The sequence below is a fragment of the Bombina bombina genome, chromosome 10, assembly GCF_027579735.1.
Source record: "Bombina bombina isolate aBomBom1 chromosome 10, aBomBom1.pri, whole genome shotgun sequence".
Taxonomy (NCBI): Eukaryota; Metazoa; Chordata; class Amphibia; order Anura; family Bombinatoridae; genus Bombina; species Bombina bombina.
Genome location: NC_069508.1, coordinates 148,858,316 through 148,881,952, shown reverse-complemented (window position 1 = coordinate 148,881,952; position 23,637 = coordinate 148,858,316). Strand labels below are relative to the sequence as shown.

At 40.8% G+C, this 23,637-nt stretch overlaps 1 protein-coding gene across 1 annotated transcript in view; it reads right to left on the bottom strand.

The window, feature by feature from the left end:
• Positions 1 to 23,064, bottom strand: part of GNG12 (G protein subunit gamma 12) — a 150,144-nt gene extending 127,080 nt beyond the window's left edge. Inside the window, exons 1-2 of the mRNA XM_053693373.1 lie at positions 22,990 to 23,064; positions 15,557 to 15,613 (exon numbers count right to left, since the gene is read on the bottom strand). The gene's annotated coding sequence lies outside the window, so the exon portion shown is untranslated. The remainder of the gene's footprint in view (positions 1 to 15,556; positions 15,614 to 22,989) is intronic.
• Positions 23,065 to 23,637: the final 573 nt, after the last annotated feature.

Here is a 23,637-nt window from a genome sequence, read left to right as displayed (position 1 = left end):
GATTCAGGAGTAATTTGAGGAAGCTTCTTTGCAGAAAGAGTGATTGATTTATGGAATAAACTTCCTCAAGCGGTAGTAGCAACAAACACTGTGGGTGACTTTAAAAATGCATGGGACAAGCATAAGGCTATCCTACAAACTAGATAAGTTTATACTGTTAGGTAAGGTCGGGCAGACTTGCTGGGCCTATGGCTCTTATCTGCCGTCAATATCTATGTTTCTATGAAAGGGATGACTACATTTGTAATATACAAGCCAGTGCAGAGTCTATGAGCAGGTGCAACGTTTAAATGAGGGTGCACCTGATGCATATGCATGTATGCCACTAAAACTAATAAACAGCATTTACTGTATATTGCAAAAATGCCTTAATGCTAAACTGTAATGAACTCACACACTTTATAATTTTGAATATCGGGCACATTTAAAGGGACATCAAACCCACAATGTATCTTTCACGATTCAGACAGAACATGCAATTTTCAACAACTTTCTAATGTACTTCTATTATCAAATGTTCTTCATTATATTGGTAATTGTTGTTGAAAAACTCAGGAGCACTATATGGCAGCAGTTTTGCAAGAATGTTATACATTTGGAAGAGCACTATATGGCAGAACTATTTCCTGTCATGTAGTGCTCCAGACACTTACCTAGGTATCTCTTCAACTAATACCATTGGGACAAAGCAAATTTGATAATAAAAGTAAATTGGACAGTTTTTTTTTTAAAATTGTATGCTCTGTCTGAATCACAAAATACGTTTTGGGGGTTTCATGTCCCTTTAAGATACTCAATATCATGTTATGTTAAACAGAATTTTATACCCAATGCTGAAGTCATTTATATTCTGTGCAAGTAAATGAAAAAAGAAAATGAAACTTTTTATGATTCAGATACAGCATGTAATTTTAAACAACTTTCCAATTTACTTCCATTAAAAAAATGTGCACAGTCTTTTATATTTACACTTTTTGAGTCACCAGCTCCTACTGAGCATGTGCAAGAATTCAGACTATACGTATATGCATTTGTGATTGGCTGATTGCTATCACATGGTACAAGGGGAGTGGAAATATACATAACTTTGAAATTTGTTATAAAAAAAAATCTACTACTCATTTGAAGTTCAGACTAAGTGCTATTGCATTGTGTTGTTATCTTGCATTTGTTGATTATGCAAATCTAATGTGTTGACCGGTCCTTTAACATCACAACCTATACTGGAAATACGAGGATGAATACTTAAGTATTTCCTTTACAAAACTTATATGAACAAGAGGCTGCAATCAAATTCCCAATGGGAGATGGAAGAGACAAACAGCATTGTTTTATTTATTAATTGCTCTCTCTATTTAATGACAATTGTGTACAGATAGATACGATAAGGAGGCCTTAAAGGGACATGAAACCCAAAATGTTTCTTTCACTATTTAGATAGAACATGTGATGTTAAACAACTTTCCAATTTACTTCAATTACCTCATTTGTTTTGTTCTCCTGACATCCTTTGTTTAAAAAAAAGATACCTAGGTAGACACCGGAGCTGCTGATTGGTGGCTGCATATTTATGCCTCATTTTATTGGCTCACTCAGTGCATTCAGCTAGCTCCCTGTAGTGCATTGCTGCTTCTTCAACAAAAGATACCAAGAGAAGGAAGCAAATTAGATAACAGAAGTTAATTGGAAAGTGGTTTACAATTGTATTCTTTACCTGAATCGTGAACAAAAAATTATGGGTTTCATGTCCCTTTAAGAGGACATGCAAATCAAATTTTTCTTTCTTTCATAATTTGGATAGAACATACAATTTAAACAACTTTCTAATTTACTTCTATTATCATATTTTATTAATTCTGTTGGTATCTTTTGTTGAAAAGCAGGGATGTAAGCTCAGGAGCGTGCATGTGTCGGGAGCACTATATGGTAGAAGTTTTGCAAGAATGTTATCCATATGCAAGAGCACTAAATGGCAGCGCAAATTCCTTCCATGAAGCGCTCCAGACACCTAACTAGGCATCTCTTCAACAAAGAATACCATGGGAACAAAGCAAATTTGATAACATAAATAAATTTAAAACATTTAAATTGTATGTCTGAATTTTAAATTAGATTTTTTGATATATTTCACAATTTTCTTCAATTTGAAAGCCCTCTGTATCATGTGACAGCCATTAGCCAACCAGAGACTCGTATACGTATATATAAGGTGAACTCCTCAAGGTGTGAATATAAAAATACTGAGCACAATTTCATAATGGCAGTCTCTTTTTAAACTGCATGCGCTATTTGAATCATGAAAGTTTGATTTTGAATTTAGTGTCCCTTTAAGGGGAAGCCAGTTTTACAGTACAATGTCCCTTTAAAGGGACAGTCAACACCCAATGCAACTTAACTCCATACCTTAGATCAGGAATAGAAGATGCAGCTGCACCGCATTGCATGTTGATTAGCGCTAACGGTATTGGAGTAATCACCCAAAATACATACGTTTATTCCATGTAGATATGGCCTCTAAACTCCCCCCACTGTTACGTATTTACTTTCTTTTTTAAAAAATCCCCCAATCATAATCAAATCCTCGTCGGTTTGTTAACCTGCGTTCACTGTGAATCGCGCATGCACAATCGATTAGGAACCAAAAGAACGGAACGTTTGTTTCAATATTAAACATATTATTGCCATATTACATTTAGTGTAATCGCTAGAAAAAAAGATAGTGAATGTTTATTACAATGGTAAATATAAATACCTATATATATAAAAAAAAACATAATTTATGCTTACCTGATAAATTCCTTTCTTCTGTAGTGTGATCAGTCCACGGGTCATCATTACTTCTGGGATATTACTCCTCCCCAACAGGAAGTGCAAGAGGATTCACCCAGCAGAGCTGCATATAGCTCCTCCCCTCTACGTCACTCCCAGTCATTCGACCAAGGACCAACAAGAAAGGAAAAGCCAAGGGTGAAGTGGTGACTGGAGTATAAATTAAAAAATATTTACCTGCCTTAAAAACAGGGCGGGCCGTGGACTGATCACACTACAGAAGAAAGGAATTTATCAGGTAAGCATAAATTATGTTTTCTTCTGTTAAGTGTGATCAGTCCACGGGTCATCATTACTTCTGGGATACCAATACCAAAGCAAAAGTACACGGATGACGGGAGGGATAGGCAGGCTCTTTATACAGAAGGAACCACTGCCTGAAGAACCTTTCTCCCAAAAATAGCCTCCGATGAAGCAAAAGTGTCAAATTTGTAAAATTTGGAAAAAGTATGAAGCGAAGACCAAGTTGCAGCCTTGCAAATCTGTTCAACAGAGGCCTCATTCTTGAAGGCCCAAGTGGAAGCCACAGCTCTAGTAGAATGAGCTGTAATTCTTTCAGGAGGCTGCTGTCCAGCAGTCTCATAAGCTAAACGAATTATGCTACGAAGCCAAAAAGAAAGAGGTAGCGGAAGCTTTTTGACCTCTCCTCTGCCCAGAGTAAATGACAAACAGAGAAGACGTTTGTCGAAATTCCTTAGTTGCCTGTAAGTAAAATTTTAGAGCACGGACTACATCCAGGTTGTGCAGTAGACGTTCCTTCTTTGAAGAAGGATTTGGGCATAAAGAAGGAACAACAATCTCTTGATTGATATTCCTGTTAGTAACTACCTTAGGTAAGAACCCAGGTTTAGTACGCAGGACTACCTTATCCGAATGAAAAATCAAATAAGGAGAATCACAATGTAAGGCTGATAATTCAGAGACTCTTCGAGCCGAGGAAATAGCCATTAAAAATAGAACTTTCCAAGATAACAACTTTATATCAATGGAATGAAGGGGTTCAAACGGAACGCCCTGTAAAACATTAAGAACAAGGTTTAAACTCCATGGTGGAGCAACAGTTTTAAACACAGGCTTAATCCTGGCCAAAGCCTGACAAAAAGCCTGGACGTCAGGAACTTCTGACAGACGTTTGTGTAACAGAATGGACAGAGCTGAGATCTGTCCCTTTAATGAACTAGCAGATAAACCCTTTTCTAAACTTTCTTGTAGAAAAGACAATATCCTAGGAATCCTAACCTTACTCCAAGAGTAACCTTTGGATTCACACCAATATAGGTATTTACGCCATATCTTATGGTAAATCTTTCTGGGAACAGGTTTCCTAGCCTGTATTAAGGTATCAATAACTGACTCAGAAAACCCACGTCTTGATAAAATCAAGCGTTCAATTTCCAAGCAGTCAGCTTCAGAGAAGTTAGATTTTGATGTTTGAAGGGACCCTGTATCAGAAGGTCCTGTTTCAGAGGTAGAGACCAAGGTGGACAGGATGACAAGTCCACCAGGTCTGCATACCAAGTCCTGCGTGGCCACGCAGGTGCTATTAGAATCACTGATGCTCTCTCTTGTTTGATTCTGGCAATCAATCGAGGAAGTAACGGGAAGGGTGGAAACACGTAAGCCATCCTGAAGTCCCAAGGTGCTGTCAGAGCATCTATCAGGACTGCTCCTGGATCCCTGGATCTGGACCCGTAACGAGGAAGCTTGGCGTTCTGTCGAGACGCCATGAGATCTATCTCTGGTTTGCCCCAACGTCGAAGTATTTGGGCAAAGACCTCCGGATGAAGTTCCCACTCCCCCGGATGAAAAGTCTGACGACTTAAGAAATCCGCCTCCCAGTTCTCCACTCCCGGGATGTGGATTGCTGACAGGTGGCAAGAGTGAGACTCTGCCCAGCGAATTATCTTTGATACTTCCATCATAGCTAGGGAGCTTCTTGTCCCTCCCTGATGGTTGATGTAAGCTACAGTCGTGATGTTGTCCGACTGAAACCTGATGAACCCCCGAGTTGTCAACTGGGGCCAAGCCAGGAGGGCATTGAGAACTGCTCTCAATTCCAGAATGTTTATTGGCAGGAGACTCTCCTCCTGACTCCATTGTCCCTGAGCCTTCAGAGAATTCCAGACGGCACCCCAACCTAGAAGGCTGGCGTCTGTTGTTACAATTGTCCAGTCTGGTCTGCTGAATGGCATCCCCCTGGACAGATGTGGCCGAGAAAGCCACCATAGAAGAGAATTTCTGGTCTCTTGATCCAGATTCAGAGAAGGGGATAAGTCTGAGTAATCCCCGTTCCACTGACTTAGCATGCACAGTTGCAGTGGTCTGAGGTGTAAGCGTGCAAAGGGTACTATGTCCATTGCCGCTACCATTAAGCCGATTACCTCCATGCATTGAGCCACTGACGGGTGTTGAATGGAATGAAGGGTGCGGCAAGCACTTTGAAGTCTTGTTAGCCTGTCCTCTGTCAGGTAAATCTTAATTTCTACAGAATCTATAAGAGTCCCCAGGAAGGGAACTCTTGTGAGTGGAACGAGTGAACTTTTCTTTTCGTTCACCTTCCATCCATGTGACCTTAGAAATGCCAGCACTAACTCTGTATGAGACTTGGCAGTTTGAAAGCTTGAAGCTTGTATCAGAATGTCGTCTAGGTATGGAGCTACCGAGATTCCCCGCGGTCTTAGTACCGCCAGAAGAGCACCCAGAACCTTTGTGAAGATTCTTGGAGCTGTAGCCAATCCGAATGGAAGAGCCACAAACTGGTAATGCCTGTCTAGGAAGGCAAACCTTAGGTACCGATAATGATCTTTGTGAATCGGTATGTGAAGGTAAGCATCTTTTATGGATTTTTGGATTACTCCCATTAACAAGAGCTCTTGTACGCAGCGTAGAAACGCCTCTTTCTTTGTCTGGATTGTTGACAATCTTGACAGATGAAATCTCTCTCTTGGAGGAGAGTATTTGAAGTCCAGAAGGTATCCCTAAGATATTATCTCTAGCGCCCAGGGATCCTGAACATCTCTTGCCCAAGCCTGGGCGAAGAGAGAAAGTCTGCCCCCCACTAGATCCGATCATGGATCGGGGGCCCTCAATTCATGCTGTTTTAGGGGCAGCAGCAGGTTTCCTAGTCTGCTTGCCCTTGTTCCAGGACTGGTTAGGTTTCCAGCCTTGTCTGTAGCAAGCAACAGCTCCTTCCTGTTTTGGTGCAGAGGAAGTTGATGCTGCTCCTGCTTTGAAATTACGAAAGGAACGAAAATTAGACTGTCTAGTCTTGGCTTTGGCTTTGTCCTGAGGCAGGGCATGGCCTTTACCTCCTGTAATGTCAGCGATAATCTCTTTCAACCCGGGCCCGAATAAGGTCTGCCCTTTGAAAGGTATATTAAGCAATTTAGACTTAGAAGTAACATCAGCTGACCAGGATTTTAGCCACAGCGCCCTGCGTGCCTGAATGGCGAATCCTGAATTCTTCGCCGTAAGTTTAGTAAGATGTACTACGGCCTCCGAAATGAATGAATTAGCTAGTTTAAGGACTCTAAGCCTGTCCGTAATGTCGTCCAGAGTAGCTGAACCAATGTTCTCTTCCAGAGACTCAATCCAGAATGCCGCTGCAGCCGTGATGGGCGCAATGCATGCAAGGGGTTGCAATATAAAACCTTGTTGAACAAACATTTTCTTAAGGTAACCCTCTAATTTTTTATCCATTGGATCTGAAAAAACATAATTTATGCTTACCTGATAAATTCCTTTCTTCTGTTGTGTGATCAGTCCACGGGTCATCATTACTTCTGGGATATAACTCCTCCCCAACAGGAAATGCAAGAGGATTCACCCAGCAGAGCTGCATATAGCTCCTCCCCTCTACGTCAGTCCCAGTCATTCGACCAAGAAACAACGAGAAAGGAGTAACCAAGGGTGAAGTGGTGACTGGAGTATAATTTAAAAGATATTTACCTGCCTTAAAACAGGGCGGGCCGTGGACTGATCACACAACAGAAGAAAGGAATTTATCAGGTAAGCATAAATTATGTTTTCTTCTGTTATGTGTGATCAGTCCACGGGTCATCATTACTTCTGGGATACCAATACCAAAGCAAAAGTACACGGATGACGGGAGGGATAGGCAGGCTCATTATACAGAAGGAACCACTGCCTGAAGAACCTTTCTCCCAAAAATAGCCTCCGAAGAAGCAAAAGTGTCAAATTTGTAAAATTTGGAAAAAGTATGAAGCGAAGACCAAGTTGCAGCCTTGCAAATCTGTTCAACAGAGGCCTCATTCTTAAAGGCCCAAGTGGAAGCCACAGCTCTAGTGGAGTGAGCTGTAATTCTTTCAGGAGGCTGCTGTCCAGCAGTCTCATAGGCTAAACGTATTATGCTACGAAGCCAAAAAGAGAGAGAGGTAGCAGAAGCTTTTTGACCTCTCCTCTGTCCAGAGTAAACGACAAACAAGGAAGAAGTTTGGCGAAAATCTTTAGTTGCCTGCAAGTAGAACTTGAGGGCACGAACTACATCCAGATTGTGTAAAAGACGTTCCTTCTTTGAAGAAGGATTTGGACACAAGGATGGGACAACAATCTCTTGATTGATGTTCCTGTTAGTGACTACCTTAGGTAAGAACCCAGGTTTAGTACGCAGAACTACCTTGTCTGAGTGAAAAATCAGATAAGGGGAATCACAATGTAAGGCTGATAACTCAGAGACTCTTCGAGCCGAGGAAATAGCCATTAAAAACAGAACTTTCCAAGATAACATTTTTATATCAATGGAATGAAGGGGTTCAAACGGAACACCCTGTAAAACGTTAAGAACTAAGTTTAAACTCCATGGTGGAGCAACAGCTTTAAACACAGGCTTGATCCTAGCTAAAGCCTGACAAAAGGACTGGACGTCTGGATTTTCTGACAGACGTCTGTGTAACAAGATGGACAGAGCTGAAATCTGTCCCTTTAATGAACTAGCTGATAAACCCTTTTCTAAACCTTCTTGTAGAAAAGACAATATCCTAGCGATCCTAACCTTACTCCAGGAGTAACCTTTGGATTCGCACCAGTATAGGTATTTCCGCCATATTTTATGGTAAATCCTTCTGGTAACAGGCTTCCTAGCCTGAATCAGGGTATCAATAACCGACTCAGAAAAACCACGTTTTGATAAAATCAAGCGTTCAATTTCCAAGCAGTCAGCTTCAGAGAAGTTAGATTTTGATGTTTGAATGGACCCTGTATCAGAAGGTCCTGTCTTAGAGGTAGAGACCAAGGCGGACAGGATGACATGTCCACTAGATCTGCATACCAAGTCCTGCGTGGCCAAGCAGGTGCTATTAGAATTACTGATGCTCTCTCCTGTTTGATTTTGGCAATCAATCGAGGAAGCAGCGGGAAGGGTGGAAACACATAAGCCATCCTGAAGTTCCAAGGTGCTGTCAAAGCATCTATCAGAACTGCTCCCGGATCCCTGGATCTGGACCCGTAGCGAGGAAGTTTGGCGTTCTGGCGAGACGCCATGAGATCTATCTCTGGTTTGCCCCAACGTCGAAGTATTTGGGCAAAGACCTCCGGATGAAGTTCCCACTCCCCCGGATGAAGAGTCTGGCGACTCAAGAAATCCGCCTCCCAGTTCTCCACTCCCGGGATGTGGATTGCTGACAGGTGGCAAGAGTGAGACTCTGCCCAGCGAATTATCTTTGATACTTCCATCATTGCTAGGGAGCTTCTTGTCCCTCCCTGATGGTTGATGTAAGCTACAGTCGTGATGTTGTCCGACTGAAACCTGATGAACCCCCGAGTTATTAACTGGGGCCAAGCCAGAAGGGCATTGAGAACTGCTCTCAATTCCAGAATGTTTATTGGAAGGAGACTCTCCTCCTGATTCCATAGTCCCTGAGCCTTCAGAGAATTCCAGACAGCGCCCCAACCTAGTAGGCTGGCGTCTGTTGTTACAATTGTCCAGTCTGGCCTGCTGAATGGCATCCCCCTGGACAGGTGTGGCCGATGAAGCCACCATAGAAGAGAATTTCTGGTCTCTTGATTCAGATTCAGAGTAGGGGACAAATCTGAGTAATCCCCATTCCACTGACTCAGCATGCATAATTGCAGCGGTCTGAGGTGTAGGCGTGCAAAAGGTACTATGTCCATTGCCGCTACCATTAAGCCGATCACCTCCATGCATTGAGCTACTGACGGGTGTTGAATGGAATGAAGGACGCGGCATGCATTTTGAAGTTTTGTTAACCTGTCTTCTGTCAGGTAAATCTTCATTTCTACAGAATCTATAAGAGTCCCCAAGAATGGAACTCTTGTGAGAGGAAAGAGAGAACTCTTCTTTTCGTTCACTTTCCATCCATGCGACCTTAGAAATGCCAGAACTAACTCTGTATGAGACTTGGCAGTTTGAAAGCTTGAAGCTTGTATTAGAATGTCGTCTAGGTACGGAGCTACCGAAATCCCTCGCGGTCTTAGTACCGCTAGAAGGGCACCCAGAACCTTTGTGAAGATTCTTGGAGCCGTAGCCAATCCGAATGGAAGAGCTACAAACTGGTAGTGCCTGTCTAAGAAGGCAAACCTTAGATACCGGTGATGATCTTTGTGGATCGGTATGTGAAGGTAAGCATCCTTTAAATCCACTGTGGTCATGTACTGACCCTCTTGGATCATGGGTAAGATTGTCCGAATAGTTTCCATTTTGAACGATGGAACTCTTAGGAATTTGTTTAGAGTCTTTAAATCTAAGATTGGCCTGAAAGTTCCCTCTTTTTTGGGAACCACAAACAGGTTTGAGTAGAACCCTTGTCCTTGTTCCGACCACGGAACCGGATGGATCACTCCCATTGTTAACAGATCTTGTACGCAGCGTAGAAACGCTTCTTTCTTTATCTGGTTTGTTGACAACCTTGACAGATGAAATCTCCCTCTTGGGGGAGATAATTTGAAGTCTAGAAGGTATCCCTGAGATATGATCTCTAGTGCCCAGGGATCCTGAACATCTCTTGCCCAGGCCTGGGCGAAGAGAGAGAGTCTGCCCCCTACTAGATCCGGTCCCGGATCGGGGGCTCTCGGTTCATGCTGTCTTTGGGGCAGCAGCAGGTTTCCTGGCCTGCTTGCTTTTGTTCCAGGACTGGTTAGGCTTCCAGCCTTGCCTGTAACGAGCAACAGCTCCTTCCTGTTTTGGTGCAGTGGAGGTTGATGCTGCTCCTGTTTTGAAATTCCGAAAGGGACGAAAATTAGACTGTCTAGCCTTAGCTTTGGCCTTGTCTTGAGGTAGGGCGTGGCCCTTACCTCCCGTAATGTCAGCGATAATTTCTTTCAAACCGGGCCCGAATAAGGACTGCCCCTTGAAAGGTATATTAAGTAATTTGGACTTAGAAGTAACATCAGCTGACCAGGATTTTAGCCACAGTGCCCTGCGTGCCTGTATGGCGAATCCTGAGTTCTTAGCCGTAAGTTTGGTTAAATGTACTACGGCCTCCGAAATGAAAGAATTAGCTAGTTTAAGGACTCTAAGCCTGTCCGTAATGTCGTCTAGCGTAGAGGAACTAAGGTTCTCTTCAAGCGACTCAATCCAAAATGCTGCCGCAGCCGTAATCGGCGCGATACAAGCAAGGGGTTGTAATATAAAACCTTGTTGAACAAACATTTTCTTAAGGTAACCCTCTAATTTTTTATCCATTGGATCTGAGAAAGCACAGCTATCCTCCACCGGGATAGTGGTACGCTTAGCTAAAGTAGAAACTGCTCCCTCCACCTTGGGGACCGTTTGCCATAAGTCCCGAGTGGTGGCGTCTATTGGAAACATCTTTCTAAATATTGGAGGGGGTGAGAACGGCACACCGGGTCTATCCCACTCCTTAGTAACAATTTCAGTTAGTCTCTTAGGTATAGGAAAAACGTCAGTACTCGCCGGTACCGCAAAGTATTTATCCAACCTACACAGTTTCTCTGGTATTGCAACAGTGTTACAATCGTTGAGAGCTGCTAAGACCTCCCCTAGTAGTACACGGAGGTTCTCCAATTTAAATTTAAAATTTGAAATATCTGAGTCCAATCTGTTTGGATCAGAACCGTCACCCACAGAATGAAGCTCTCCGTCCTCATGCTCTGCGAGCTGTGACGCAGTATCAGACATGGCCCTAGCATTGTCAGCGCACTCTGTTCTCACCCCAGAGTGATCACGCTTGCCTCTTAGTTCAGGTAATTTAGACAAAACTTCAGTCATAACAGTAGCCATATCTTGTAATGTTATCTGTAATGGCCGCCCAGATGTACTAGGCGCCAAAATATCACGCACCTCCCGGGCGGGAGATGCAGGTACTGTCGCGTGAGGCGAGTTAGTCGGCATAACTCTCCCCTCGCTGTTTGGTGAAATTTGTTCACATTGTACAGATTGACTTTTATTTAAAGTAGCATCAATACAGTTAGTACATAAATTTCTATTGGGCTCCACCTTGGCATTGGAACAAATGACACAGATATCTTCCTCTGAGTCAGACATGTTTAACACACTAGCAAAAAAACTTACAACTTGGTTATAATCTTTTTTAGCAAAAAAACGCACTGTGCCTCAAAGAGGTACTAACGATTAAATGACAGTTGAAATAATGAACTGAAAAACAGTTATTGCATCAAACTTTAAAACAACACAACTTTTAGCAAAGGTTTGTTCCCATTAGTAAAAAACAACACTAATTAAATTTGTACATAAGAAAACAACACAACGTTTTTTATACACAGTCACTATAAGAATTCTCACAGCTCTGCTGAGAGAATTTACCTCCCTTCAAAGAAGTTTGAAGACCCCTGAGATCTGTCAGAGATGAACCGGATCATGCAGGAAATATAAAAGTAGCTGACTGGAATTTTTTGATGCGTAGCAAAGAGCGCCAAAAACGGCCCCTCCCTCTCCCACACAGCAGTGAAGAGAAACGAAACTGTCACAATTAAAGCAAAAAACTGCCAAGTGGAAAATAATGCCCAAACATTTATTCACACAGTACCTCAGCAATGTAAACGATTCTACATTCCAGCAAAAACGTTTAACATGAGAATAGTTATTAAAAAGGATTAGTGACCTTTAACACAGTAGTTCCGGTGAAATACCATCCCCAGAATACTGAAGTGTATACATACATGTCATTTTAACGGTATGGCAGGCTTTTCTCATCAGTTCCATTCAGAAAATAAAAACTGCCACATACCTCAATGCAGATTCATCTGCCCGCTGTCCCCTGATCTGAAGCCTTTACCTCCCTCAGATGGTCGAGAACAGCAATATGATCTTAACGACTCCGGTTAAAATCATAGTAAAAAAATCTCTGTCAGATTCTTCCTCAAACTCTGCCAGAGAAGTAATAACACGCTCCGGTGCTATTTTAAAATAACAAACTTTTGATTGAAGTCATAAAAACTAAGTATAATCACCATAGTCCTCTCACACATCCTATCTAGTCGTTGGGTGCAAGAGAATGACTGGGACTGACGTAGAGGGGAGGAGCTATATGCAGCTCTGCTGGGTGAATCCTCTTGCATTTCCTGTTGGGGAGGAGTTATATCCCAGAAGTAATGATGACCCGTGGACTGATCACACATAACAGAAGAAAGCACAGCTATCCTCCACCGGGATAGTGGTACGCTTAGCTAAGGTAGAAACTGCTCCCTCCACCTTAGGGACCGTTTGCCATAAGTCCCTTGTGGTGGCGTCTATTGGAAACATTTTTCTAAATATCGGAGGGGGTGAGAACGGCACACCGGGTCTATCCCACTCCTTAGTAACAATTTCAGTAAGTCTCTTAGGTATAGGAAAAACCTCAGTACTCGTCGGTACCGCAAAATATTTATCCAACCTACACATTTTCTCTGGTATTGCAACTGTGTTACAATCATTCAGAGCCGCTAACACCTCCCCTAGTAATACACGGAGGTTTTCCAGTTTAAATTTAAAATTTGAAATATCTGAATCCAGTCTGTTTGGATCAGAACCGTCACCCACAGAATGAAGCTCTCCGTCCTCATGTTCTGCCACCTGTGACGCAGTGTCTGACATGGCCCTAATATTATCAGCGCACTCTGTTCTCACCCCAGAGTGATCACGCTTACCTCTTATCTCTGGTAATTTAGCCAAAACCTCAGTCATAACAGTAGCCATATCCTGTAATGTGATTTGTAATGGCCGCCCAGATGTACTCGGCGCTACAATATCACGCACCTCCCTCTGAGCGGGAGATGTAGGTACTGACACGTGAGGCGAGTTAGTCGGCATAACTCTCCCCTCGTTGTTTGGTGAAATTTGTTCAATTTGTACAGATTGACTTTTATTTAAAGTAGCATCAATACAGTTAGTACATAAATTTCTATTGGGCTCCACTTTGGCATTGCAACAAATGACACAGGTATCATCCTCTGAATCAGACATGTTTAACACACTAGCAAATAAACTTGTAACTTGGAAATACAATTCAATTAGAATAATATTAAAACGTACTGTGCCTTTAAGAAGCACAGAAGATCTATGAAAGTTGAAAATTAATAAATTGAAACAGTTATAGCCTCAATCCTTGTAAATAACACAACTTTAGCAAAGGTTTAATCCCATTAGCAAAGATAACAAATTCTGAAAGCAGGAAACAAATTACAGAATAAACGTTTTTTATCTCAGTCAAACTATAATTCTCACAGCTCTGCTGAGAGAAATTACCTCCCTCAAAATAAGTTTTGAAGACCCCTGAGCTCTGTAGAGATGAACCGGATCATGCAGGGAATACAATGAGTTGCTGACTGAAATATTTGATGTGTAGTAAAAGCGCCAAAAAACGGCCCCTCCCCCTCACACACAGCAGTGAGGGAGAACAGAAACTGTCAGAAAACAGATTAAGCAACTGCCGTGGAAAAATAGTGCCCAAACATTTATTCACTCAGTACCTCAGTAAATGAAAATGATTTTACATTCCAGCAAAAACGTTAAACATAATCTCTAGTTATTAAACAGCTTTATGTATTTCTTACAGTGTAATTCTAGTGAAGTACCATTCCCCAGAATACTGAAGTGTAAAGTATACATACATGACATTATATCGGTATGGCAGGATTTTCTCATCAATTCCATTGTCAGAAAATAAAAACTGCTACATACCTCTATGCAGATTCATCTGCCCGCTGTCCCCTGATCTGAAGTTTACCTCTCCTCAGATGGCCGAGAAACAGCAATATGATCTTAACTACTCCGGCTAAAATCATAACAAAAACTCTGGTAGATTCTTCTTCAAACTCTGCCAGAGAGATAATAACACACTCCGGTGCTATTTTAAAATAACAAACTTTTGATTGAAGATATAAAACTAAGTATAATCACCATAGTCCTCTCACACATCCTATCTAGTCGTTGGGTGCAAGAGAATGACTGGGAGTGACGTAGAGGGGAGGAGCTATATGCAGCTCTGCTGGGTGAATCCTCTTGCACTTCCTGTTGGGGAGGAGTAATATCCCAGAAGTAATGATGACCCGTGGACTGATCACACTTAACAGAAGAAAAAAGATGTAGGCTACTATTAGCAGATGGACGTGATCTAGCCACTAAGGTAAGCACAGTGCACTTCCGATTTCGGCTTGCATTTGCGAGCGGGAAGAACATAATGCGCATGCGCATTATCAAAACAGCAACGTCACCCTTTCGAACATGAACAAGCATGGAAAAGATTAGAGTGCTCAATTTCTAATGCATATATAGAAAAATGTATTTTAGATGTTAATTTATAGAAAGAAAACTCGTGGTTTAAGGAAGGGCTCACCAAACCCAGGAGCCTGGGAGCCACTGGCTTTTAGAATTTTATCCCTGGCACCTAACTTTGTGGGATATTCTCCATAGATCTATATACAAATACCACTGTATGGCTCCTAAAAGTATGTCTGGCTCCTAAATATTCTTAGGGGCTCCTAAACTTTAAACAGATTTGTCAACCCTTGGTTTAAAGAATCCCACTAAATATAAAAAATTAACACACATTATTATTATTTTTTTTTACATATCTACATAAATGTACATAAGTATGCAATACAAAAATCTTTATAAAGGAGTTAAACATATCATAGTTATATTCATTCTTTTTTATGATTTTATGTCCCTTTAAAAGCGTTTAATAGCAAAAGATGTTTAAAGGGACAGTATAAACTCATTTTCATATAACTGCATGTAATAGACACTACTATAAAGAATAATATGCACAGATACTGATATAAAAATTCAGTATAAAACTGTTTAAAAACTTACTTAGAAGCTGTCAGTTTACCTCTGTTGAAAAGGTAGCTGGAAAGCCCACTGCAAGTGGCAAATAAGACACTCCCCCCCCTCCCCCTTCTTTTGCATATGAAAAGACCCTTTACACAAACAGGAGCAAGCTGGAGTAGGTAGTCGAGCGTATTCACATAAAACTTTGGGGCTTGGTTAGGAGTCTGAAAATCAGAGCAATGTTATTTAAAAATAAGCAAAACTATACATTAATTTAAAAAAAAAACTTTATGGGCTATATAAATAGATTATCTACAAAACATTTATGCAAAGAAAAAATGAGTGTATAATGTCCCTTTAAGAGGCCAGATTGACACAATAGCGCCACCTGGAGGACATGTTATCCAGGTTCAGTGAACCTTTGTTTTGTCCTTGTCTATGTGTTAATCCAACTCATTATTTAATAACAAGGACATAATTATTGTATTTATCTGAGATAGGTTAGTGAAAACCACTTACCTAGCAAAAGGCTGCACCTACTCGTACCTCTTCAAAGCTTCAGATGTTCAATAATACCTACAAAATAAATAAATAAATTACCTCAAATGCTAAATATGTCGTCAATAAATAAGTAAAATAGGCAAGTGCTTCTACACTATTACAAGGAGCTGTTTAAGGGGACATATTTAAAAATGACATGCTTTTACAAATTATACTACTCATACAGTAACTATGTGTTTAACCTCCACAAAGGGGTTAAACACATATGTAAAGCTGCAGAGAATTGCTGAACCAGGCAGGAAACATCCAGCAAACCAAACAACATGTTCTAATGAGCTAAATCAGGGAGGGCCTTTCTAACACATGGCAGGAACAGATCAATATTTCAGAAACATAGACAAAAAAACCAAAGTATATTTTCTAAAAATTCCCATGTTTGAAAAGTACCCACTATCCTATGCTTCTCTCCAGAGTTTTTTTTTTTTGAGTTTACACCAGACATCCTCAAACTTGGCCCTCCAGAGGTTTTGGAACTACATTTCCCATGATGCCCAGTCAGCATATCAGCTGGCGTAGCATAATGGGAAATGTAGTTCCAAAACCTGTGGAGGGCCAAGTTGGAGGATATTTGGTTTACACCTTGTTACCCACCCACTAGTAAATTACCTAAACACACATCTTTAGTTGCACTATTTCTTGGGCCCACAAAAAATATGCCACATTCTTAGTTCTGATATTTCCCAGGGGTCACAAAAAGTAGTGTAGAGGGCCACATGCAAGTCATGGGAAGCCAGCTGGTTATCCCTAAATTATATAATTTTATCATTATACTATTGCTTTAAAAGTACCTTTAAATACAGTAGATTTGCATAATCAACAAACTCATAATAAAAAGCACTTAGTCTGAATTTCAAATGAGTAGTAGATTTTGCATCACGTGACAGCCATCAGCCAATCACAAAAGGAAAATTTAAGCTTACCTGATAAATTTATTTATTTCCAGATATGGTGAGTCCACAACGTCTTCAATTACTAGTGGGAATATCACTCCTGGCCAGCAGGAGGAGGCAAAGAGCACCACAGCAAAGCTGTTAAGTATCACTCCCCTACCCACGACCCCCAGTCATTCTCTTTGCCCTTGGTGCAAGGAGGAGGTGAAGTTTTGGTGTCTGAAGAATTTTACACTTCAATCAAGATTTTATTATTTTGAAAGTCAGAGTAGGTTTACTCTGATCTTTTCCTTTCATGTTTGGGTCTAGCCGTACTCCACGTCAGTCTCTTCACTCCCCTTCCCACAATCCCCAGTCATTTGACTGAAGGGAAATGGAAAAAAGAATAACACAAAGGTGTATAGATGCCTGAGGTCTAAAAAAAAACAACCGTCTTAAATTTAAGGGTGCGGTCATGGGCTCACCATATCCGGAAATAAATTTATCAGGTAAGCATAAATTTTCTTTTCTTTCCTAAGATATGGTGAGTCCACAACGTCATCAATTACTAGTGGGAACCAATACCCAAGCTAGAGGACACAGATGACTAGGGAGGGAGAATAAGACAGGCAGACCTAAACAGAAGGAATAACAGGTTGAAGAACCTTTCTCCCAAAAGAAGCCTCAGCTGAGGCAAAAGTATTAAATTTGGAAAAAGTATGCCGGGAGGACCAATTTGCAGCCTTGCAAATCTGTTCCACAGAAGCATAATTTTTGAAGGCCCAATAAGAGGAAACAGCCCTTGTGGAATGAGCCGTAATTCTCTCAGGAGGCTGCTGACCAGCAGTCTCATAAGCAAAACGAATAATACTTCTCAACCAAAAAGAAAGAGAAGTAGCAGTAGCTTATGGGAGAGGATTAGCGAAAATCATTAGTCACCTGTAGGTAAAATTTCTGAGCACGCACAACATTCAAGTTGTGCAACAAACGTTCCTTATGAGAAAAAGGATTAGGGCATAGAGAAGGAACAACAATTTCCTGATTAATGTTTCCATCTGAAACTACTTTAAGACTTTAGCAAGAAAACACAACTTCATACTAAGAACCGCCTTATCAGCATGGAAGATAAGATAAGGCAAATCACACTGCAAAGCCGAGAGTTCCAAAACTCTCAGAGCAGAAGAGATAGCAAAAAGAAACAACATATTCCAAGATAATAACTTAATATCTATGGAATGCAAAGGCTCAAACGGAGACTGCTGCAAAACTTTAAGAACAAGGTTAAGGCTCCAAGGAGGAGCAACAGGTTTAAATACAGGCCTGATTTTGAAAAGACTGAACATCTTGCAAATCCGCCTAAGCGTTCAATCTCCAAGCAGTCAGCTTCAGAGAAACGAGATTTGAATTAGAAGGTCCTTCCTCAAAGGCAATCTCCAAGGTGGGAGAGATGACATCTCCACTAGATCTGCATACCAGATCCTGCGAGGCCACGCAGGAGCTATGAGAATCACTGACGCCCTCTCCTGTTTGATACGAGCAATGACTCGTGGAAGGAAAGTAAACGGAGGAAACAGGTATGCCAGACTGAAATAACAAGGAACCGCCAAGAGCATCTATAAGAGTGGCCTGTGGATCTCTTGACCTTGAACCGTACCTTGGAAGCTTGGCGTTCGGCCGAGAAGCCATCAGATCCATCTCCGGCACCTCCCATTTGAGGGTTAAACTGGAGAACACTTCCAGATGGAGAGCCCACTCCCTGGGATGAAAAGTCTGTCTGCTCAGGAAATCCGCTTCCCAGTTGTCCACTCCAGGAATGTGGATGGCAGATGGACAACAATTGTGAACTTCCGCCCACAGGATAATCCGTGCCACCTCCTTCATGGCTGAGGAACTCCGAGTTCTTCCCTGATGGTTGATGTAAGCCACTGGGGTTATGTTGTCTGACTGGATCCTGATAAACCGGGCTAAGGACAACGGAGGCCAAACCATCAGAGAATTGTAAATCACTCAACGCCCAGGAAGGTCTCCGGAAGCATGTGCCCTGAGACAGATGCTCCTGAGAAAACCACCACAGGAGACAGTCTGTTCTAGATCTATCCTCTGAGAGAGATCCGAATGGTCTCCGTTCCATTGACTGACTGAGCATGCATAACTGCAGAGTTCTCAAATGGAATCGATGTCCATGGAAGCGACCATCAGACCAATTACCTCCATACACTGAGCCACTGATGGCCGAACAGTAGACTGTAGAGAGAGGCAAAAGGAAAGAATATTTGTTTTTCTGACCTCTGTCAGAAATATTTTCATAGATAGGGAATCTATTATGGTCCCTAAGAAAACCACCCTTGTAGCTGGAACAAGGGAACTCTTTTCCAGATTCACTTTCCATCCATGGGAACGTAGAAAAGACACAAGATCTCTGTATAAAAGTTTGCTTGTTGAAAAGATGGCGCCTGAACCAACATGTCGTCCAGGTAGGGCGCCACTGCAATTCCCCGAGACCTGATCACTGCCAAATAAAAGACCCTTAACAAGGAATCTAGGTCCCAAATAAAGTGCAGAGAGTCCTAAACCCCTTCAGTGCCAGACTCCCCCAGAAGACAAAAGCACTTACCTGCACATCAAGCTGTCTGGCAGGAGGACAGCTCACACGGTGTGAAAGGACGCCACTCCTTAGAGACCTGTGGAAAAAAGAAAGAACAGAGTAAACCTATTCTGGCTTTCTATATAAGGGCAGCAAAAAAAATGTTAGGAAAACGCAGCCACCACTACCCTACTGAAGAGATTAACGTGGACTACGGCTAGACCCAAAAAAATCTTGCTAGTAGTGAAAGAAATCCAATTTTCTTCAGACACAAAAAAACCTTCACCTCCTCCATAGACAGAGGCAAAGAGAATGACTGAGGATTGTGCGAAGGGGAGTAATACTTAACAGCTTTGCTGTGGTGCTCTTTGCCTCCTCCTGCTGGCCAGGAGTGATATTCCCACTAGTAACTGATGAGGTCATGGACTCACCATATCTAATGAAAGAAATCCATTGTGTTTTAGAAATGGTGACTATAAAATGATTGTGCATATTTGGATAATGGGAGTGAATTGTAAAGTTGTTTACAATTGTGTGCTCTATCGGCATCATGAAAACTAAATTTTGACTTTAGTGTTCCTTTAACCCCTTCTCAGTGCAATAAAGAAATGCTCCTGTGTCACTGCATTTGTCCTTTATCTCCCTTTAAATTCAAGTCTTGCTGGGAAAATCTAGTAGGAAGGTCAGACAGTTTCTGACTGATAAAAAGAAAAGGTGCTGCTAAGTTTGAGAATGAAGTCTGGCTTTAGCAGCATCCATGGATTTTTTATGGGAGACAAGTGTATGAACATCGCGCTACGGCAAGCCCAGGCCTGAACTTCCCAAAGGGATGCTCATTAATAGAGTTCTTTAAAAAGTGTTTAATGGATCATTCTAAATTTTCTGAAAATACCCGAATAGCAGGTGACTGCACTTCAAAGCACGTTCACATTAAAGGGACAATAAAGAAGTCTTGTTTTTGTGTAAGAATTGTGCTTTGTCCCACACTCCCTAGAGCAGCCAAAACACCAATTTATAACTTAGATTTTAAAACTGCTGCAGATTTCCTAAACCAGCTGCTTGATTTGCAGGTTACAAAATATGCTTTTTGGTCTTTCTAGGATCTAGGGAGTGTGGGGCAAGCGCATTTCTTACACAACAGAAAAAGGTATTTAAAGGGATATGAAACCCAAAAAAATGATTTTGTGAGTGCTGTCATCTAGTGGCCTTGCAAATGGATAACAACCTTGCAAAACTGCTGTCATGCAGCGATCCAGACAGATGTACACGCCTAAACTTTCCTCCCTGCTTTTCAACAAAAGATACCAAGAGAATGAAGAAAATTTTATATATGTAAATGAGAAAGTAAAAAAAAAAAGTACCGATGGATCTTGTCACTTTACAACAGCACTATTCCGCTCTTCTACACAAACCAATTTTTTTTATTCATGGACACAAAAATACAAAATGAATAATAATAAAAAAATAAATAAAATGGCCATACATATGACTGGACAGCATTTACACGCCACCAATTTATTGCTTCAAAAAACGGTATGCAAGAGTTGCTTAGGTTTATAAGGAAACTAATATGGTAGTATTGGTTTTGTACTTCCTAATTCTCATTGGGTGATCAGGACAACTGCTTCTGTTTTACTGGTTGAGAACAATACGTCTCTGCATGTGTGACAAGAGAATATTGTGTTATTTAGGCCAGGAACACACATTAAAAAAAGTAATGCCTGATTTTATAATCAAATGTCAAATGCCAATCCTGTTATGAAACCCTTATGACCTCTGGTTTTGGTGATTGGACGCTATATGCAGCTCAGGTTGTGACATCATCAGCGGGCAGAGTTTGGCTGCCATTTCAAAGTGGACAGAAACTATATTCTTTTTAAAGTAACTTTTTTACCTTTCCTGCTGCATGTTATAGAAAAGGTGCAGGCTATTTGCTGCTTAATCTATGGTAAGACTTTAAGATGACTAAGGTGTAGACTGTCCCTTTAACATTAAACTGTTGGCTCAACTACAACAGAATAGTTAATACTCACCAGGTATTCTCCTATTTGATGTGCAATATTGGAGATTTAAAGGGACATGAAACACAAACATTTTCTTTCATGATTCAGATAGAGAATACAATTTTAAAAACAACTTTAAAATTTACTTCTATTATCCAATTTGTTTTATTCTCTTGTTATCCTTTGTTGAACAAGCAAGCAAGGCACTACTGGGAGCTACTTACTGCACTGGGTGAGCCAATAACATGAAACATATGAACAGCCACCAATCAGCAGCTCCTGAGTCTACCTAGGTATCTTTTTCAAAGTGCTTTCGTTCTGATTTTCAACAAAAGTTACCAAGAGGAACAAAACAAACTAGATAATAGAAAGTAAATTGAAAAGTTGTTTATAATAATAAATATCTGACTCATATAAGAAAAGGGTTTTATGTCACTAATTGACATTAGCAGCTCAGCCTTATATATATTGCAATAATACCCGTCTTGTATCACATGTGCAATAAAGGGGCAGTCAAGTCCCAATTTTTTTTTAATGATTTAAACAGGGCATGTAATTTTAAACAACTTCCCAATTTATTTTTATCACCAATTTTGCTTTGTTCTCTTGGTATTCTTAGTTGAAAGCTAAACCTAGGAGGTTCATATGCTAATTTCTTAGACCTTGAAGACTGCCTCTAATATGAATGCATTTTGACCACTAGAGGTCATTAGTTCATGTGTTTCATATAGATAACATTGAGCTCATGCCCGTGAAGTGACCTAGGAGTGAGCACTGATTGGCTAAAATGCAAGTCTGTCAAAAGAACTCAAATAAGGGGGCAGTCAGCAGAAGCTTAGATACAAGGTTAATTACAGAGGTAAAACGTGTATTATTATAACTGTGTTGGTTATGCAAAACTGGGGAATGGGTAATAAAGGGATTATCTTTCTTTTTAAACAACAAAAATTCTGGTGTTGACTGTCCCTATAAGTAGGACAGGCAAACAAGATAAAAGCCTGTACTGAAGCAACAGGAAAATAAATCAGGCATGAAATGAAATAAAATAATATACTGCTCTAATGAATCCTTAAAGGGACACTGAACCCACATTCTTTCTTTTGTGATTCAGATAGAGCATGCAATTTTAAGCAACTTTCTAATTTACTCCTATTATCACATGTTCTTCATTCTCTTGGTATCCTTATTTGAAAAGCAAGAATGTAAGTTTAGATACCTGCCCATTTTTGGTGAACAACCTGGGTGGGTTGGTCTTGCTGATTGGTGGATAAATTCACCAACCAATAAACAAGTGCTGTCCATGGACTGAACCAAAAATTGTCTGGCTTGTTAGCTTAGATGCCTTTTTCAAATAAAGATAGCAAGAGAACGAAGAAACATTAATAGAAGTAAATTAAAAAGTTACTTAAAATTGCATGCTCTATCGGTTCAGTGTCCCTTTAAAGTAGTGTCTGTAAACAGCTAACCCAGGGATCGTTAGGCCATGACATCTCATCTGCTAGTCTCCCAGGGTTTCAGAAGTGCGTATGACAAGAGGAGGTGAGAAAAGGGGGCATCGCTGAAGGGGGCCCTTAGAGAAGTTTATTAGTATTAAAAAAAGTTTTAGCAAAGTTTTTTTTTAGCACAATGGATTTAGCTACTACTACACATTTTGCCCCCGTGCTGTCCCAGAAAACCACACGCATATCCTCCAATTAAATGTCACAGCTAGACCTGCTGCGGCCTATAAAGGGAGGATACACATATATGTATTTCTGGGAGAGGCATGTGGGGTACTGAGGGCTCCACTTTGCTGTGTTTAACCACTTGGGAGTAGTTAAAGGGACAAGAAAGTCATTGTTCAGCTAGAGCATGTGACTTAGAGACTTTTCAGTTTTCTAATATCAAATTTACATTGTTCTCTTGCAATCCTTTGCTGAAAATATAAAAAATTACCTAGGTAGGTTCAGAAGCAGTGGCTGTTAGCTGGTGATGGGTGGCTACACACATATGCCTCTTGTCACTGGTTCATCAGACATGTTCAGCTGGTTCCCATTAATGCATTGCTGCTGTGGAACTAACTTTAACTATGACGTCCAGCTCGTGGGGCACGCAACGATTGGAGGATGCCGGATTCGTCATCCATATGCTAAAGAAGGCATGAGATGCAGGCGGAGGATCTGTGTTACTTTTAAGTATTTTAAAAAAATAAGCATCTTTGTAAAGTTTCATGAATTAAAGTGCCCCTGTTTTTAAGATTATTTTTTGATTCTGGACTTTAATTTTTTAAAGTTTACAAATCACTTTAAAGAGATAACTAAACCCAAATTGTTTCTTTCATGATTTAGATAGAGCAGGCAATTTTAAGCAACTTTCTAATTTACTCCTATTATACATTTTTTGTTCTCTTGCTATCTTTATTTGAAAAAGCAGGATTGTAAGGTTAGGAGCGTCCCATTTTTGGTTCAGAACCTGGGTAGCATTTGCTGATTGGTGGCTAGATTTAGAAAGTTGATTAAAATTGCATGCTCCGAGTCATGAAAGAAAAAAAATTGGGTTTAGTATCCCTTTAATATAACAATGATGGTTGTGCAAAACTGGTGA